The sequence below is a fragment of the Scardinius erythrophthalmus genome, assembly GCF_964197995.2.
Source record: "Scardinius erythrophthalmus genome assembly, chromosome: 5".
NCBI classification, from domain to species: Eukaryota; Metazoa; Chordata; class Actinopteri; order Cypriniformes; family Leuciscidae; genus Scardinius; species Scardinius erythrophthalmus.
In genome coordinates, this window is record NC_138225.1 from 19,304,775 (window position 1) to 19,322,469 (window position 17,695).

Sequence of the window (17,695 nt, forward strand, 5' to 3'; positions counted from 1 at the left end):
AATGATCAATATTATAAATCTATAATCTACATACTTGAAATAACAATTTGCTGCAAGTGAATTTAGGCATCACATCATTATAATGTACAATGTAAAAGAATGATAAATATTCATTTTAAAAAGTGCAAAATATATTGTTTGATTTTAGTAAAAATAAGAATCCCTTGTGATTGTAAACGAGGGACCTCTGGGGTGCTGGTTAAATTGTTGAACCTTTGTCATAATCTATCACTATCCCTTTAAGTTAGTGCTAAATGCTGATCTAAATTCTAAAATAAGCAAAAGCGATTAAATACACAATATAGGTCAAAACTGGCACTAAATAACTAATAGTGGCAATCAAATGAACCAATATGGTGCTGATACAGGACATTGTGCATCTCTACCCATCCCTGAAACTATCAGGCAGCTTCATACAGTATGTTTCAGTCACGGTGAAGGCAATCCCAAAATGGCAACAATCTCATAAAAAAAAAAAAAAAATCAGTTTGGTCCACATTGTCACTTAAAGTTGCAATGTAACGGAAGTAGCAACAGATAATTTTTCTGTATTGTGACGTTCATTCCATTGAATGAATTATTGACGAAGCAAAAAAGATTAGAGAAATCTGGCATACATCGTCAGAGAGAAGTCTGTCGTTTCACAAGAAGATCGAGTTATGATCTAAAAAAATTCTGATTTAAATTTTAAGACTCATTAGATCTTGGGACAGAGCTATAGTTTCATGCACTGTGATGCTGATTGCAAATTCAGTTACTGGCACGACTTTTATGTAAGGAATATTATATTTACTTTGTTATCCCCACAGTAAAGATTTTCGTCATCTTTCCTAAAGGTTTTTTTTTTTGCAAAGGAGGTTACCTGGCTCTAATCAGATCATCGCTTGAAATGCAACTACCATTTATTGACCAAAAAAGTGTACTGAAGGTCCTGAAATGACAATGTGATGAAATTAGTAGTTTATGACTCCAAGTTTGCACTAGCACCGTCTTTTGTACAATGGTAATCTCCAGCCATTGCATCCTGGGAATGGAGGACAGTGACAACGCTGTATATCTGAGTGGTAGATTAATAGGGAGGACTGGAGTGTGGGTGCCGCAGTAGCACATGAGGAGAATATCAGACAGAGAGACGTGAGAGACCTGGAATGGGAAAGAAAAGCAGTGGACAAATTCAGTACCAGCACAAAATTACAACTATCTTCAGAAGTGTTTGTATCATATTGGAAACTGTAGCTGCTGGGTTTAATCACTTTCTTTTATATTGTTGTATTAAACAGAAAGGAGATGCCAAAAGCTAAAAACAGGGAACAATACTATCTATATTGTTTAAAGTGAAGAAGCTATTTTTACTGGATCTAATCTATTGATATTTAAAATTAATTCAACATAGTAAGTTTGATTCATTCATATACATGTGTGTGTGTATATATATATATATATTAGGGGTGAAACGGTACACAGAAGTCACGGTTCGGTTCATACCTCGCTTCAGACATCACGGTTTGGTACGAGTTCGGTACAATGGAGGGAAAAGCAAAACAAATATGTAGAAGGCATTTTTTTTTTATTGTGCATATCTGTAGGCTGTACCACCAAAGGAAAATAAATGTCTTAAGTTTTACAATGCCTTGTATTTTTTAAATAAGTTTTATTAATAAAGTAAAGGCATAGAACCAGTTTATTTGTAGTGCATGGACAATAGTTTTATATAATTAGTTTATTAATTAAATTAATAAAAAGACTAAAAGACCTTGAGATATGTTTGGTAATTGTACCTGAATGAATTTAAAATTAATTTGCTATATTTCAATATATTTGTTTTCCTTAATTTTAATTAACACTAACTTTATTCTCATCTGAATTATAGATAATTTATTTCTGTATAAAATAATACTACTACTAAAAACAAATTTGATTTTCTTTTAATCAATGTAGAATGTGTAACTTACTCACTGTGTTGGGTGACAGTTGTAGGTTACAGTTTGACAAGAGTTTACAGTTTGACAAAAGCACAATGTTGTGTTTTATTGCGAGTGTACACAAAGATAAGTAAACACTTTGCAGTTTGAATGTTGTCCTGAACAAAATGACGGAGTATGTTTTTGTGTTTCCACTGTTCGATCGCGCCCGCGCCTCTCTCAACACACACACACACTCACGCACGGTTTCAGTAAACACATTAATCAAATGTATAATCAAATGTGAAATAGCACTGCATCTTCACTGTATAAATTAAATATCGATTAATCCTTATTAAAGTTGCGAAAGTTATTCAGTCAAGAGCAGCGAGTGATATTTTTTCTTTGTCCTTTGTTGTTTAATTAACATTGCTGTCTGAGAAGCGGCTTTCTGGGCACACGCTTCAAATGTGTGCGCACAAAACTTCTCTTTGTCGTCCTTTTGTGCCTGAATATTTAAATTGGCAAGGCTTAAAAACTTGTAACTAGTAACAGTTGCGTCGACTGTCCCTAGTGATGTTTACGCGGGCAGTCCTTATTGTCGAGCCATACATGTGTGAGTGTGATGTGACATTTAATGTGTTTACTGAAACCAGATCACAAGGATATTTAGAACCCTTCAGCCAGGTCCACATTAACATGCATATCATATCTCTATGTTAAGATCAGGATAACATAAATGCATTACATTTGAAACAGAATTGCCAGACTTCAAAGTGGTCTAGCAGAAGCACATATTTGTTATTTAGATTGATTTCTTGGAAACATGCAACTTAATGTAAAGATCTTTTGTATACTCAGCTAGTTTACTTTTGTGAATGCTCAAATAATCAGTAGATTTTTTTTTCTCTGTTAACTCTTTCCCCGCCATTGACTGAAATTGACGGCTTTCCGTGTTTTCACTGTTATACAGTAGAGGGTGCTATTATGCATCTTCAGAAAGGGTATAGAATCTCCTGATCAAATCACATGTGAAGAAGAAGCAGAAACAAGAGATATGATGTGTAAGCAGATTCATATGTAAAATAACGCGATCACAGCTTAAAAATCAAAACTGCATAATGTTACCGAATGAAATGACGACCCAGTACGAAGGAATGCATGAAGGCTTTTTTTTTTTTTTTTTTAAAACAGAGGGTCTGTTCTTTCTCTTGATATATTGTATATTCAGATATTCATACAACTAAATATTCTGGGGGCCATGAAACTTTTATGACAAAATGCTGGGGGTGGCTGGCAGCTTTTTTCAAAATCGCTGACTGGGAAAGTGATAAATGAACATCTGCTTTTTTTTTTGTTGTTGTTGTTGTTGTTGGCAATTCAAGCAGAAGCAGTTTGTTTTCTGAATGCGTAATTAAAATGTAATGTTACATATTTAGTTATTTCCTAATTAATTGTATTTTTCTCTACCTAATACTGAATTGCTTTAGTTTATTGTCTATAATAAACAAATAATCATCAGAAATTCTGAAGTACCTCTTCAGACTAATTGTCTGTGACAGAGAGGGGGGGGAAAAGATAGAAAAAATTTAGATGCTTGTCATTTGCTTGCTGACCAGGCAGCTGGTTGACAAGACACAGAAGATTTTAATGACTCAAGTGGTCACCCATGTGACATGTCTTATTCTTATCATGGGGAAGATTCATAATTTTTGTTCTTTATCACTTAATCTGTGTCTCTCTTCCTTACTGTGTTTGTGCTGAGTGGGTGTTCTCTCTTATATTTCTCTCTTCTGGCTTCAGAGGATTTGACTCCTCAGAACCACTGCCAAGGCTCTTTCTTTGAAAACCAATAAGACCTCACCGGTATGTCACCATAAACAGGCTCGGAGCCACTGAGCACAAGACGACATTGTTCTTCCTGTTGAGGTTGATGATGCCCTATGGAGTCATTATAGGCGTTTGTGCTTTAGAGTGCTGTTTCGAATGTCTCAGACCTGCCCTCTTGTTAAAAATAAACAGCCTCAAAACTTTTTATTAAAATGTATTCATATTGTCTCAGAGCTTTTGCCACTGGTGAACTCACGTAGGTAAGGATGCCTCAGGAGATTTTATGGCACTTTTCTCGAAACCTATCTATGTCTAGTTAACAGGTGTTTTTGGGAGTGTTTAATTTTATGATGTGATAAATAATTGGCTGTTCTGTCATAGATTTTTCATCTGCACTTTTATTTATTGTTGTAATGGAAAAGATAAAAGTGAAAGAAAAAAAAATAGAAGCAACTTCCAGCAGTTGACCTTGGAACTTGGAAACCGTTATGCGCATAAACATAAGTTTAAATATAACTGTTAAATAAAGATTTTAGTCTTCACAAAGGGATGACAGAACTAAGGCATTTTGCATACCCCTGTCATAAGATCTTGTTGCACCTCTGTCTCACATTACAAGAAACATAAAACCACCGTAGGGCAACAAACAAGCAGAGAGAAAAGTAATATGGCAAGCATTGTAAATGTGTTTATTCTTTATCTATATATATACTATACCTATCTGTCTGTCAAACCTTGTGCTTTTCCAAGCTGAGTGTTGCACCTGCCGCTCTGCATATCCTTCTGAAGAATCCCAATGTTAGAAACGAGCGGCTGAAGTTTATTTTTAACAAGGTCCATTTCAGACTGCTCTTTTTTTAGCAGTTTGTGTGGGCCAATCGAAAATCAAAAATCGACATTATGACAGTTTTTGGAACAGACAAACAGTATAAACGAATATCGTTTATGTTCAGTTAGTTAATGTTTCACATTGCTTACACTCTCTCTTTGCATCCATCTCTTCTCCCTCTTTGCTCCCGTGTTGGAACCAGCCGCTGCGGACAGTACTCCCTATCCTAATGCCCTCTTTGTTCACCCTTATGTTGGAGGCCCACTCTTAAAGCTTGGCATGGGTTAGGCGAGAGGGTTGAGGGGGGAAGGAAGAAGAGCAGGCACAGGGCAAACAAGGGGCAGACAAGGGGGCTTGGCAGACACCTGAAAGTCAAATCTGCTCATTTAGATTCAAGAGGAGCAGGATGTGGAAGAGACTTAAAAAGCCTCTTTGTACCCCCCTCGACCCTCTTATAAGCTCCTGCAGACAATTTCATTATGTTGCAATTGTTTACGAGCAGATGTCAACCTAATTTATTGACATTTAACACAGAATAATGAAATATTTATTAATATCATTTTTTTTAACATTAACTATATTTATTATATCATACACAACTGTTCAAAAGTTTGGTGTAGATATATATATCTTACCGACACCAAACTTTTGAATATACTTATATATTAAGGGTGTCTAATATTGACAAAAAATTATATCTCAAAATTTTCTGGGTTTTTATCAATAACGATAATTAGACAATATTTTTTTAATTAAACACAATAGTGTGTTTATTGGTTTAGGACTACCGTTGACAGCTGACTCCTAAAGATTTTGATATTTCTCATAATCTGTACGGTGGTCAGTTCGCAGCAGTGACAAGAAATGATCTTTTCCAATAAGTTTAAATTGATTTTTAACTTTTATGGGCATTTTTATCTAAAGCCATTTTTAACCTAATTAATTGAGTGCATTATCTTTTGAGTCAAATTCTACCATTTAATCAATAAATTAAATTAGAATAATAAGACACAATAGGGCTGTTACCAATCAAATGAAATGGGTATCAACAAAATCCATCTTTGCAATGCAGAGGAAACAGAAACTGCATCTGAAGTGGCATTTAGATGCATTTAGACTGTTGCAGCAGCTCAGAGGGGACACGAATGCACCTGCAGTTACAAATGCGTAAATGATGTATTGATGTTTTAAACATAAAAGGTTGAATACTGATATTTTGAAATTATTTAAAAAAAAAACATTTAAAAGATACTTTAAATGTGAAATTAAAACCACCAGTAGGTGGCAACAATGAGTGAGTCATTGAGTTTCAACCAGGGGGGCAGCGTTTCATATTATTTTGAAGTTTCCCGGGCGCCGCCATTGGCTAGCAGACCATCACCTGCTGTTAGCATCCCATTGACTCCCATTCATTTTGGCGTTACTTTGACAGCGAATAACTTTACATCTGAGGCGTTTAAAGACTCCATTTGTCCATTATTTATTTCCAAAGAAACACGAAAATGTATAAAAGGCTCCATTACCTCCATTACATCTTACGTTATGGCCCCGTAGAAGCAGTTTTTGTAAAAGTAGGCTAACGATTGCGTCATACCCACGCGACTCTCTGTCGCACAGTAGAGAAATTACCGTATAGACAGGAGGAGAAGCTCGCAGGCAATCGGGGGGACGTGGCATGAGTAAATAATTAATCAGAATACATAGCAAACGTTTCTCCTGCTCCTATCTCATGGACACCTCCTACTCACACTCTCCATCTCTGCAAGTTTCGGAAGGGAATGATTGAGATTTCGCTTGGCACAGCTGCTAGAAGACAGACGGGTTGCTCATGTCACATCTACGTCGTCAAGCTTAGTTTGAGTCTGCGCAGTACGCTCGACCATCAGGAAGTTAGTGCTTCTAAATGACTTCACTTGTCTCCGTTGAATCCAATGGGGTCGCTGTGTCCAGTTTATATACTGTCTATGGTTTCAACCGATTCATTTAAATGGCTGATTCATTCGGGAATGAAGCATTTGACTTAATGAGTGAGTCGTTGAATCATTCATCCAAATGATGTGTTCATTCAGTAAGGAAACACCACCATTTGTTGCTCAGAGACGCAAAACAGTCCTATGGCTTTGTTTGGAGCCATTTTCCTTGGCAAAATGGAGCAAAAACAAGCAATACTGTGTCTAAAATACAGTCAAACCTAAAATTATTCGGACACCAGATATAATTTTTGATATTTTTTTACTTGTGGCTGCAGGACACTATAGTTCATTTATGTAAGTGAGGATAGCTAAATCCTGACAAAACTTTATTGCTAATGTGACCTTTTTACACCACAGAATGAACTAAATTAAGCATTGCTTGGTAATTGGTTGACCTAAATTGGTATTATCTAATTGTGTACTTAAATTTAACAGCTGACAACTGACAGCTATTCAACCTTATTCATTTGTGAGACAGTCTAACAGAAGGATGGCCAAAACCAGAGAAATATCAACTGATTTGATGATTTTGGTTTGTCATATTTTATTACCATTTTCTAAACTATAGCGAATAAACTGTGATAATTTGAGAAATGTTGAAGGTGTCTGAATAAATTTTGGTTTGACTGTATATGTCACTTAATATTAACTTCTTGTTTATTGAACCATTGTATATCAATTTGTAATCATGCTGATATTTGAAGAAAAAAATGTACTCTTTCTGTGATATTAACTATATTAAATTAAATATAAAAGACAAACAGAGGTATTTTTGTCCCCTTATCTTGAATATTGGGGGCATTCTACATGCATTTTAATAAACTAAATCACGTGCACACACACATAAATATATACACATGCAGTACCTGTCAAAAGTTTGGAAACATTACTATTTTTAACGTTTTTGAAAGAAGTCTCTTCTGTTCATCAAGCCTGCACTTATTTGATCAAAAATACAGATTTTTTATTTTATTTTATATTTTGCAAAATATTATTACAATATAAAATAATGGTTTTCTCTTTTAATATACTTAAAATACAATTTATTTCTATGATGCAAAGTCTGAATTTTCAGCATCATTACTCCAGTCTCAATCCTTCAGAAATCATTCTAATAGCTCTAATAGCTCAATAATTCTTTGGAAACCGGGATCATTTCTTTTCAGGATTTTGTGATGAATTGAAAGTTCAAAAGAACAGCATTTATTAGAAATGGAAATCTTTTGTAACATTATAAATACCTTTACTGTCAATTTGATCAATTTAATGAGACTTGCCTAATAAAAGTATTAAGTTCTCAAAACAAATCTTACTGACCCCAAACTTTTAAACTGTAGTGTATATTTAATAATTTTTATACAAAATATATAACTTTAAACTTTTAGTTACACATTATAAAACAATCGAGTGCAAGATTTATCTTCAAACATGATCCAAATTCATGTTTCATGTTTATTATGTTTATTATTTATTTACATATTTATTGAAAAGGATTCTTTAAATGAATTAGACTTTTATTATGCAGTTCACATCACGTTGGCACCTTTGGAAAGTAAAAATGTGGGGAATGAATATGATGTTGCACCACATGCTGGCTGCAGAATGTGCACCCCTGAAATTATTCCCCTCCTGCCATGTTGCACACCATAGATGAGTTGGGCTGCATTGCAGGATAAAAGGGAAGCCATATTGAGATCTCGTGAACCATTTCACGAGGAATTCCCATGTGATTCTGCAACTTCGCCAGATACACTCCTTTCTTCATGTAGAAAACCATTCGGCTATGAAAATATTTTTGTCAGGATGCAAATTAAAGAAATATAAAGAGGGCAACGGAAATATATTTTTAGGCGAATGATGAATAATGTAGGTGAAAGACTCTCTGTGATAGTGAGGTAATAGCACTCAAATATGTTTGACTGTCTGGGGACCGGCGGAACGCCAGCCAGACTGTGACCAACTGACACACTGACACACACACACACACACACACACACACACACACACACACACACACACACACACACACACACACACACACACACACGGGGAGCATTGGAGAGACTGTGCCAATGCCTGGATTAGGCAGCCATGTAAACAAGCAAATAGATATGGAGACAAGCAGACAGACAGACACAGGCAGAGGGACAGATGGATGGAGAGACACAGAGAGAAAAAGCTATTAATTGCATCCGATTAGCATGGCGGGCACAGCACCCCGTCTACAGCGGGCACTATATTTGATCGTGGGGCATAACAAAAATATTTTTCGCTGTTGTTTTGTTGATCCGAGGGAGTTTGTACCTTAAAAAAAAGAATCGAGACAGATTTCGGACTGCTGCCTGTGGTTTTATCCAGAACAGAACAGGACAGTGAGCTGTGCTCCCTTTCGCTTGCTCTCTTTCTCTCTCTTGCTTGTAACTTTCTGTCTCTGCCATTTTGATGAGGTTGAAAAAAAGTGTATCTCTTTTTCTCTCTCACTACGTGGCGTGGATTGGACGCCGACTGGAAGGAAGGAGGGAGGAGTAGGAGCAAGAGAGAGCGCTCTGCTCGCGTAGACGGAGAGATGGCATATTTGCAGAAAGAGTAATGTGGTGTGAAAGCAGTCCTTTTCAGTCTTCACTCTTTAGACTGTTCTGTCGTCCGTAAAGCTGCTTTTTATTTTCTGCACTACGCTCTACCCCTCTTTCTGCATCTGCTTCTCTCCATTATAAACTTTTTTCTTAACGTTTTTATAGCTTTATTTTATTGCTCTGTCAGTTCGTTTCTGTTTCAATTCGTTCCTTGCTTGTTTTTAATCGCCCCTCAGTTGTTGGGAGTTCATGGGAGTTAAAGACAAAGGGAAACGTCCACATTTTGGCACCACTAAGGGGAGTCAGAACTGCAGCCAAGGACCCTGCTGAGATCCAAAAAACCCCAGTACAGCGAAGCGCCAAAAAAAGAAAAAAAAAAAAGAAAAGAAAACACCACCCTTTCCTTTGCATGGTCACAAATTCCACTCTCCCTGTAGCCAGGGCAGTGCCGCAGCTCCTCCTCGACCACATCTCACCGCATTCGACCTTTCCGCCTTCTCTTCTCAGTCTTCCATGGAACCTTTTCTGACCCATTTTTGAGGATTTTCTTTTTTTCCACGGTAAATACGAATAGGACCGGCCGCACAGGAGGGCGAAAGAGGGGACAGGGGCTTTTTCAATGTTGTCTGCCGATGACTTGGCGATTTGCTCTTGTTGAACTAGGGTTGCCATTTTTGGCTTCTTTTTCAAGGTTGTAGGTGCTGTATGTGTTCTTCCTTCATGTCAGGACGTGTTTGTGTATTAATGGTTTGAACGTGCGAAAGAGGCACTTTTGTACTTCCTTTTAACATGCTGTTTTTCTTTCCTGCTCCAGATTTTTTGCGGGCAACGGAATTGGCCTAGTCTGCACCCTAAGCCTGACTCCATATTGCCGCCAGGTGTAGGATGACTCTGGTATGGACATAAAACTGGTCATCACCATAGACAGACGTCTTCCACCGGTATGATATTTTCCTATGCCCTTTTTTCTTCTGTCCATTCTTTTCGTTCTTTTTCAGTCCGAACTTTTTCTGAACGTTTTTTTTTTAACCTGCATCTTGTTTACCATCGGGTTGTGTCATTTCTTGTTCGTTTTTAAAGTCCGCCTTGACGTAAAAATAGTCTCCGTATCCACAGTTGTCCACATTCCATTATGCTCCATAAGCAAACATTTTTGTTTTATTTTGTACGTTTGGATTTTTTCAGTGACAAGTCGTAGACCACTAGTCTAAGGTCATATCCGAAATAAATGTAGGTCAATTGCGGTCAAACATTTAACATACTTAAAAACTTTTTTTTTACAGGGTCAGTTGTTGTCAGATATTTGTGTACACACACTGTTTGACGAATCACAATTCATTTGTTTCCAGTGGCTAGAAATCAGCAAGCAAATAACAGTAACGGGTTCTGAGTGGTCGTACGATGCCATGGAAACACATTTGAAATGTGAGACTGTGTACTGGATGCATGTTCAAGATTCGATTCACTCACAACTTATTTTCTTTTTCTCTGGCATTTCTCATAATACAATACACCGTGTCTCTGTGTAGAAATAGGTCAAGATATAATGCTGATATATTTAACATTTACTCTATTGTTCTGGAATAACCTTTGATTTTCCTTAGGGAGTGGCACTCTACCATGAATCATGGCATTTCTAATTGCAGCTTGTTGCACCTACATCTTGTAGCACAGACTGGGAAAGCCCTTGATGGAGAGTCTGTGATTTCTTATTTCTGTATATTAAATGGCAGTAATTGGTAAACAAAAAGATACACTGAATGTGTGCGATATAGTTAACTAAAACTAGCTAAACAGTTTTTAGGTTTATTTAAGATTTATTTCTGCTAAAAAGTTTAGTATTTCTATACTTGCGCTTAAGTTGCATATACACTAAGTGTAGATATCAAAAATAAATAAAGCGTTTCTGCTATTGCTGCTTTCTCAAATGTCAGTCACTGCAGTATATTTGATCCAACAGTAGCGGTGTTGTCTCATTTGGGCACGGCAAACACCACATGTCTTTCAAACTGACCTTCACTCTGAATGATATGTTTTAAACTTTTGTGATTTGAAATACAAAGAATTTATGGTAAAATATTTTGGTGGGAGCTCCCATCTTAATCATGTCTCTAATTAGTTATTAAACAAATTATTTTTGTTGAACCACACCCAACAATTTTGTATCAAATTATTTGAATAATTACTTGAGTTTAAGTTGCAGTAATATTTGGGAATTTGTCGTTATTTTTCTTGTCTAATCAATAAGACTTATTCTGTATGTTAGCAATATTCTAACCTCATTAAAGTAAATGTATTAATTTTTTGCTGATTTTTACCCCCTGAATTTTTTTAACCTGAATTCCACTGTCACATTATATATTTGACTTGCTTATGTTGTTGTTTGCTTGTGGAAAGGGACATGGATAATTTGTATAGTTCTTCTCAATGTTCAGCAGCTGTACATATTTTTTAAAAAGCCACTCATTTTACAGGATCAATATTTTCTCTGTTTATGAATTCCTAATCTTATCTTTTATCTATCCTTTTCATGAATTTCAGGTGACGTACATAATGATCTTCTTCCTCTGTATTATAAAAAAAAAAAAAACGTATCTTCCAAAAATGGCCATCTATGCCTGTCTTTTGTTTTAAACTGACTCAAAGTGTTTTGAAATTGGCGCATGAGGAAAAAGAAAAAGAATTAGCGTTTTTTTTTAGTGCAGTGTATATTATTTTTGGTGTCCTGTGAAAGGTGGAGTGTGTAGCTGTGACGCAGTGCAGTGATGCCAGCTGCCACAAACCCGTAGATCCGAACTTGTGGTGACTCTGTGCACAAGCTCGTGTCTATAGGTATGTGTCTGTGAGGTGAACGCAACAGTCTTCCCTGCAACCACTGCTGTTGCTGACTAGAAACTTCTGTTCAGGGTTGACACTTTAGCTGTAAAGGATAAATGTTAGGTGACTGCATGAATGTTTGCATCTATTTATTAGAATTAATTGATTGCACCTATTTTCAACATTGAGTAAATTAAGTTTTGCTACTTGCATATGGGCAAACGTAGCAGTGGAGACATTCTCCTATCCTCCCCCTCAAGACAGCGATGTCTCGGGATGAGGTAGTAGGTTGTATAGTTTAGAGTTACAACATGGGAGATAACTGTACAGCCTCCTAGCTTTCCCCGAGCAGACGCCCTTCTCTGTACAAGCTACAGTGCTAATGCTAACGTTACTAGCATCGCAACTAACATGCTTCCCTGACGTGCTAAGAGCAGTACAACAGTGATTATAAATGTTATATGTGGAGTCTAATGGTCTTTGTTGATGATGTAAAGGGTTTGACAGAATGCCAATTCACTCTGAGAAGGATAACTATAAACTATAAAGTTTTAATAATCACTCTAATTCTATGAGAATAGGAAAGTCTGCGGCTCTGCGCCAAAACTATAACGATAACAACACACTGGAATCCCTTTCAAAATGATTTTCAGCCAATCAGAAGCCACCCGACTTTAAGGAACTTACAGCTGCAGACGACATAACTGCAACGTGCACTTATAATAAAACAGCATGTTATCATCTGTTGGTGTGGACACTAATATAGTTTTAGCCAGAATTACCATATTTGCTAAACCTCTAGTGTCAATAGAACCTACGTATAGCCTATGTACATAATTTAACATTTAAACCATTCCCTACGTATTTAAATCGCTCTAAAGCTTCATCCCATAGCTGATTATATTTTGTCAGTGAATCTGTTAACATCATGCTTGCCTACAAGTATAGCATTTAATAAAAACAGCATTGTGTTCCCACTCCCCACAGAGAATAGAAATGTTACATTTCTATCAAAAGACCACACAGTTATTGCAACAGGGTGTTTAACATGGTATCCTACAATGTTCTGCACCACAAACACCAAGTCTTAAAATACACATGGGAACTGTGAAAGCCTTATGTTCTTTACCATATCCTTCTGGATTTTATATGACCATCTTGTTGTGCGTTTCTCTCCTGCTTGAAAACACATTTATAACTGGCACAATGTCTGTCTATTTTTTTCTTTGGTTATGAAAAGTGATATCAATGACATCAGGTACAAATTCTACCATAAAGGTAACTGTAGACCGTGTATTAGATAGTCTACCTGCTTTGTGTGTATTTTATTACAAGTTTGCTTAGTTTTATCAGCATGCATAGAGCTTTGAGAGTCGTAATGCTATACTATAGAGACATTAGGCTGTTACAATGGCTATTTTATGGCAAATATTTGGTTTTGTGTGTTCATGCTTTTGAGGCTATTTCAAAAAGATGTCAAAACATGGAGAATATTTTGTGAGGACTTGAAAAGCAAATTTGGTACCACCAATTTGTTGGAAGCAGCATCAGCAGTCACTGCGTCAGATAAAATATGTGTTTTGAATGACACTCCTATATGTGTGCATGTTGTGTTGTTTCAGTCAGTGTCTTTGTTTTCTGTTGTGCTTAAAGTTTGTGTGTGCCGTGGTGAGGTTTGACCCAGGTGTGTGTGTGCTTGTTTAGGTGTGGTTGTTGTTTTAGTTGTTTAGTGTAAATTTCTGCTTGATTCAGTGGTACACGTGCAAGCATGTCTGTGTGCATGGAAATCGGGTTTATTAAAGCAGTTTGAATCAAATGGTGGAGGTGCTAGTTGTGATGTCATGAAATGGCAAAGACTTTGCTTGTAAATATTCACACTATTCCAAGATTTGGGGTCAGTTAGATAAGATGACAGTAAAGACATTTATAATACTTTTATATCTTAAATAAATGCTGTTGTTTTGAACTTTCTATTAATCAAGGAGTCATGAAAAGATCACGGTTTCCACAAAAATAGCAGCACAACCATTTTAAATAAAAAATCTAATTAAAAAATCTTGAGTAGCAAATCAACATATTAGAATGATTTCTGAAGGATCATGTTCAAAAACATTAAAAACTTTTAAACAGGAGTGTATGTTATCCGGAAATGAATTAGCTTGCACTTTTTCATGAATTGTTTTGATAAATAGTCAATACAGACTATATATATATTAATGATATACAGTATTAATCTGGAGGTCAGGGGTGTGCTCATCTCCAATTAAAAACTGAAATGTAAACAATAACATTAAGATCAGAAATATCCAACAGTCATTTAAGCAACAATTTTAATAGCACAATGAGTTTTTTTTAAAACATAACAACTGCATTACGCAGTAATTTGAGGGAGCATTGCAGTCAATTAAATCCATTTCAAATGCTCAATTGAACCTTTAACTTACTTAATTTGACAGCTTAATTTCTACATTGGTTAGTCTTGGTATTTTGTTGGTCAGTAGATAAATGATTCGATCAGTGTGTAAAAATTAAGAATGACTTGTTGGTCTAGCGGTAACATTTTCACTTTTAGTATGATGAGCTCTTAACCACCCCCATATGACTTTATTTATTAAATCAAAACTACAGCTTAAAGTCAGTGTGTATCGGGAGTGGGTTAAATGGTTGTTAGCATTTTGTTTCATGATTTCACTAGAATGAGGCTGCAGAAAAGCGATACATTGGAGTCTGAAAGCTGTTTGCTGGTCAGAACCTTACAGCTGATGCGTTCCTCTACGATGAAAACCGCAACAAATTTTTTTTTTAAAGGGGTCATATAATGCCATTTTTGTACAAGCTAATATGATTCTTTAGGGTCTAAATTAAAAGTTTGTAATATACTTTAATTAAAAATTCTCATTAGTATTGTAAGAAAACACTCATTTTACCTGGTCAAAAACAGCTCTGTTTTCAGCACGCCGTTTCAGTGCATGCGTCTTTAAATGATAATGAGCTTTGCTGACCCCGCCCCTCTGTTCTGTGCGTACACCGTTTCTAACACAATAACCACGCGTTGTTCATTATAAACGTGGGATTATGAATTATATTGAGAACGTCGTACATAGAAAACATGCCGTAATGTACCCTGAGTGTTAACCTTAGCATTCATCGTGAAGCCTGCAGCAAGGTTTGCAAATTTCGCAAAGATTAATATAAATACTAATATAAAGGTTAATAAAACATTACACTCACATCTTCTGGAGGTTCAGCAGGAACACGTTGGTACCGATCCGTTTTTTCTCGTTTGTAAAGCTGTCTGGTCTGAAATGATTCGCGCAAACATGAAAGCACAGACGATCGTGGGGAATCCCCGTGAGGGAATCCCCGCGTCAATCCTTTGGGCATATCGCTTCAAAAACAAAACTCAGCCACTGCATCTTCAACGGCTCGGATTTAGGAACATCCAAATGACTGCTGTGTTCCTTATTACATCTAAGAACTGAACACCACAATCGCTTAGACGCCATTCTGCTCCAGCATAACAACAATGGCGGACTACTATGACGGCTGTCACAGCTCGCTCAGGGCGGGTCTTGTGTTGAAAGACGGCTGTCAATCACAATAGCGGGAGGGGCGTACGATCTTATGACGTCACAATATCGAACGGCTTGATTTCAGAGAGGGTCAAACATATAAGGAGATTAAAACAAAACCACTGGATGGATTTTTATCATGATAGGATGGTTGTGTACAGGCACTGCCAACAGACATTTCAGTGCAATCAACTTGTAAAAGTGCATGTACCATTATATGACCCCTTTAAACATCGGATTGCCACTCATTGGATATTTAATATTTGTGTTATCTAAGGTATGCTAATATTTATGCTATGCTATATGCATCTATATCATCTGTATTATTCCTTATGCAATAGTTTGCATAATGTACTGGGGACAAAATTGACAATGTCTCCACCGTAAACAACGTCTGGTTAGTGCTGCTTCCTCTGAGATGGTATATGGTTAGGTGCCTAGCCTTAATAAATGTTTGAAGCCAGTTTATTATACATAATATACAGTTTCCTGCTTTGCTAACAGTGTGAGTCAGCAAACTTCTAATGCAGCTTAAGAAATACAGTGTGGATAAATAATGTTTTGAGCGCTCTGCCACCCAGAATGCCTTAGGGAGAGAAAATGGTGCACTGAAGCCAAATGTGTACAGAGTTCAGCCTCGTTTAACCAAAAACTGTGCCGTCAATGTGGAAAAACCAGCTCCAGAAATGCAAGTCTGCAGCTAAAAAAGGCTGGAAGAACCAAACCACATTTAGACTAGCACAGTTTCGAATGCTCTGGAGTAACAGATCTGATTTGGATGGATAGATTGATTTGGACCACTTTTTCACCACTGAAATATCCATATTTGTAAAATGAGTTCTCAAGGTCAAACCCTGCTGAAATACTATGAGCTTGAGAAATTTTAGAAACTGCATATATTTGACAAATTGGCACTGTTGTGCAATTAATGATTAAACATCTTAATTCAGTCCTTTCTATGCCAAAACCTTATTTCTGATAGATGTTTGGGATCAGTAATAGACATTCATCTGCTCTCTTTCTCTCTTTATATTTGTCCCACTGTCAGTCATGTCCTTAAGGCTGCTTATACACTTGGCAAACAATAGTGCTTTTGTGTTAAAGGAGAAGATGGGACCCAGAGAATGTGTTTCGCTGATGACATCATTCTTTGAGCTAAAAAAATGTAGGTTTATTGTGTCTGAATCAAAAATGTCAAACAGTGCAATTTTTTTATGGTGTTGCAAGTGGTTTCCTTAGAGGGATCGTTCCACATTACAGTTGTTAAAATGAAGAGTATTGTGTATTTATGTAAACTATACCATTAAAAATTTTGGGCTTGGTAAGAATTTTAAATGTTTTTAAAAGAAGTCTTTTGTCATCAAACTTGCTTTTTATTTGAGCAAACATATAGTAAAACAGTAATATTGTGAAATATTATTACAATTTAAAATTAACTGTTTCTATTTTAATACATTGTAAAAGGTCATTTATTCCTGATATGATCAAAGCTGAATTTTCAGCATCATTACTCCAGTCTTCAGTGTCACATGACCCATTGGAATTCATTCTTAGGCTATATGATGATTTGCTGATCAAGAAACATTCCTTACTATCTTCAATGTTGATAACATTAGTGCTGCTTAATATGTTTGTGGAAACTGTTGTACATTTGTTTCATGATTATTTGATGAGACGAATAGTCCAAAGTTAGATGGTTAAAAGAGCCATATTTATTTGAAATCCAATTTATTTTTATTTTTTTTAAATTGTAAATGCTTTTACTGTCACTTTTGATCAATTTAATGTGTCTTTGTTGATTAAAACAATTTTTTTTTTTATTATTATTCATTTCCTTAAAAAAAAAAATCTTACTGGCCCAAAAATTTGGAATGGTAGTGTATGACATCTGACTGAATTTTGTCCATATTTATCTGTGTGACCTGCTGTACTGGCTAATGCAAAATGTATAGTTTTTTATAGTGAATTTGAACTGAATTTTGTCAGACAATTTAGCCCAAAGTAATTTAACCAAAATTTTAAATGATTAAATTTCTAAATAAGTTTGTGTGTGCATCAATGAGAACTGAGACATCACAATCTTGCTCTCTCCCCGTTGTGTGTGTGTGTGTGTGTGTGTGTGTGTGTGTGTGTGTGTGTGTGTGTGTGTGTGTGTGTGTGTGTGTGTGTGTGTGTTTATGACCTTTACCTGTATGATAAA

The 17,695-nt window shown here is 36.2% G+C and overlaps 1 long non-coding RNA gene across 1 annotated transcript in view; it reads left to right on the forward strand.

The window, feature by feature from the left end:
* The window catches only part of LOC308691219, a 41,000-nt gene extending 29,225 nt beyond the window's left edge, over window positions 1–11,775 (forward strand). The window contains exon 3 of the long non-coding RNA XR_014030241.1: window positions 9,921–11,775. This is a non-coding gene — a long non-coding RNA (uncharacterized lncRNA). The remainder of the gene's footprint in view (window positions 1–9,920) is intronic.
* Window positions 11,776–17,695: the final 5,920 nt, after the last annotated feature.